Below are 3,316 nucleotides of genomic sequence, written 5' to 3'. Positions count from 1 at the left end.
GTAGGCTAAACACTCTCACATATTAAAAAAATTAATTAAAAATATTTAAAAAAGAACTCCTTTTAAAAAGAAGAAAGAAATCATTAAAACAAGGAAGAAATATTCAAGTTTTATTCAGTATTATGAATAAAGTTAAGCACAGATGACAAGTCCAAGGTACAGATTCAAAGAGCATAATGTACATAACTTCTTTATATTGTTCCTTTTTTCTCTACATCTCATTATAGAAAATTTTCCATAGTTTATCAACATTTATATATATATAGCCATTTTTACATAAACATTTATTTGTCCGAATTTAGCAATATATAAATAAATACAGAAGATAATATCCCATGGTTGTCTCCTGGTTTTTCTCAACCTCACGAACAGCACTCTGTGGCAAGTTTGATGTATCCTCACAGGAGCCTGGGTTCTGTAAAGTATACTGCCCAGGTATGCTAGGAAACAACTATGGGTTGTTGGTAAGAGGTGACTAGGGCAATTAAAAATCAGGAAGAGAGATTATTCTCTTTCAGCTGCTTCATATACATTTGAAAGCAGTTGATTCAGTGGGCCTTATTCTCCTGGTATCCTTGGCCCCTTAACTGGTATTCTTTTGTTAGTAAGAGTGAGCGTTGAGGTGTGTCTCAGACTCTTTTGTCTGCTCTTGAGGCCCTTTATCTCCTACTGGGTTGCTTCACCCTTGATATGAGGGATTGTACCTAGTCTTGCTGTGCAATGTTCAGTTGATATCCCTGGGAGGCCTGCTCTTTTCTGAAGGGAAATGAAGGAGAAATGGATCTGGAGGAGAGGGGAGGGAAGGATGGTGACTGAGAGGTATGAGGGGCAGGCAAACTGTGATTGAGATATATTGAAAACAAAACAAAGTGGTTGAACTTCTGTGTGACTGAAACCTAGCGGGACAGGATCTTCGATCCCATCACTCCTAGAACTAGAACCAGATAGCAAGTGGTTTTGAACACCATCTTCATCCTCTTTGCTTTTCTTAACCTTTCCTTTGATTTTATTTTATTTTATTTTATTTTATTTTATTTTATTTTATTTTATTTTTTATTTTATTGTGAAGAGTTAAATCTTGGGAGCTGCTGCATGCTAGCAAGCACACTACCTCTGATCCCCATGTGGAGTCTACCATATCTCTTGATCTGCTCTATGAATGACAGTCTCATCTCTAGGTATCAGCAATTTGGTTTTCATTTTTGTTTCTTCTCAGGTACTTCTGGCCTTATCTAAATGATATCATCTATTGGAAATAAATTCATCATCATAATTTAAAAAATCTAGAACTTTTTTCCAAATTGGACATTGGCTAATATAGGAACATAAAACTAAGAAGCAAACACACTTGCTGCTATGTAAGCAAAGTAGTAAAGTGAAGAAGGACTTGAGGATCTATTTTACCTTTAGCTTTATGAGAATTTAAGATGGACCATTCTTGCAACACTGACTCTCACAATTATGTGTGAGTACTGAAGACATGCTTTGCCATCTACTCCCTCAGACATTTAAAAATAGATGTCCTGTTAATTACCCATGTATGACTGCATAGTCGCTTCTTGGCTTTTGAAAAACTGAATCATTTGCATAGAACTGTAGATTCTTGTGAGGTTGTAAGGAAATATAGATTTCATGTCCTTTTTATCCAGTCTCTCCTAACTATACCAGCTTATAGTATTGTAGATCATAATGGCAATCAGTATATGATCATTGGTATAGCGACTGATCTTCTGTGTTGTATACATGTTTCAGCATTTGATTCTAGGAAAGTTCATTACCTATGCTAGTTCATATATCTAACTAACAACACAGTCAAGTGTGTAGAATATTGTCATAACCATGGAGCAAATTTCTGATTTTTTTTTCTTACTGTATCTATTTCTTGCCCATGCCCAGCTCATTCAAAAACTCTGGCAACAATTAATCTGTTATCTATTACAATAATGTTGTCATTTCAAAGCATTCTTTAAATATAATGATGGAGACATGATCCTGTAGGCAGCTAACTCCTCTAAGTAACTTTAAGTGTGGCACAATGATAGAGCATATATATTTATCATGTGTAAGGCTCTGGGTAAAAGCTCCCGCACTGAAAAACTGGATAGAAGGGAGAAGTAGATGGATGGAGAAGAGAATGATTAAGAGGAAAGATGGAATGAAAGAAGAATGGGAGGGAAGGAAAGGGAGTAAAATAAAGGAAGGAGGCAAAGAAATCAAATTCAAGCCAAACTCTTAGTTGATCTTTATTCAAAGTTGCTGTGCGCTGCTCCAATGCAGAGAATATTTCAGTGCAGTCATTTACCAGTTGAGGATATCTAGATTGCTGCTGGCTTTGTCTCGTACAGAAAAAGCTGCTGTGCGTATTCATGATCAGATGCTGTGGAATTACATGCTTCTAATTCTCTGTGATAAATGATTAAGAATGTGATAGCTGGGTACAATGGTGATCATGTTTTTAATTGAATAAAAACACCACCTAAGTACAGTCTAATCCAAACAGCCATGCAGGGGAGATAGGTGCTATGATCCTGACGGTGGTTTTCCCACTTGAGGCTTATTCACTGCACTCTGGAAGTGCTGACTCCTGCAATTTTCCCAAATTCAGAGAGACTTGACTGCGTAATTTGTGGTAGTTGGGGACTGCATTTGCAATCTACCCTGAAAAAATAAAATAAAATAAAATAAAATAAAATAAAATAAAATAAAATAAAATAAAATAAAATAAAATAAAAACAGAAGACACTGAATGTTAAAGAAGATATAAAGAAATTAAACACTCTGGCATTGCTGGTGTTATTAGAAAATCAAGTAGCCTCTTTAGGAAACAGTTTAGTAGAGCTTAATTTAAAAAAAAAAATCCCCTATAAGCTATGTTTCCTATTGAGGCCAATTGTAGTATTTCTTTCGTTCTGGACCTCACAGTCTTGGTGAATATTTTCCTCCACAAGTGAGTGAGTTGACCAGAGAGCCAACCTCTAACACATGTTTCCAACAATGCTGTCTTAATAGTGAGTTAATTGCTGGCAATGTGGGTATACATCAAAAAGCAGTTTCCCACAGATGTCTTGGAGGAATCTTTATAAATTACTGTAGCCATTGTAAACACATAACAGAAGAATATGCTAAACCTTGTAAAACATGAGCTATTCATTACAAAATGCTTTTGTGGCATAATGTTAGTGTGTATTTGGAAAAAAAATTAGCTACAAAAGGAAAATGCTTCGAATCTGATGAGACAGAGGGTATTAATGGAGACTGAAGAGCCTGGAAAGCAGCTGCTTAAGGAAGAGTGTTGCACAGTGCTTCAGACTAATTT

General features: G+C 35.7%; 1 non-coding gene across 1 annotated transcript; it reads left to right on the top strand.

Annotated features, from left to right (window-relative positions):
• The first annotated feature begins 2,494 nt into the window (after positions 1–2,494).
• Positions 2,495–2,662, top strand: LOC114639296. Its single transcript, XR_003713986.1, has one exon. It is a non-coding gene; the product is annotated as a U1 spliceosomal RNA (small nuclear RNA).
• The last annotated feature ends 654 nt before the right edge of the window (positions 2,663–3,316 follow it).

The sequence above is a fragment of the Grammomys surdaster genome, unplaced genomic scaffold, assembly GCF_004785775.1.
Source record: "Grammomys surdaster isolate TR1022 unplaced genomic scaffold, NIH_TR_1.0 125692, whole genome shotgun sequence".
Classification (NCBI taxonomy): Eukaryota; Metazoa; Chordata; class Mammalia; order Rodentia; family Muridae; genus Grammomys; species Grammomys surdaster.
Note: the sequence above shows the minus strand (reverse complement) of the source record. Positions and strands in the feature narration are given on the sequence as shown.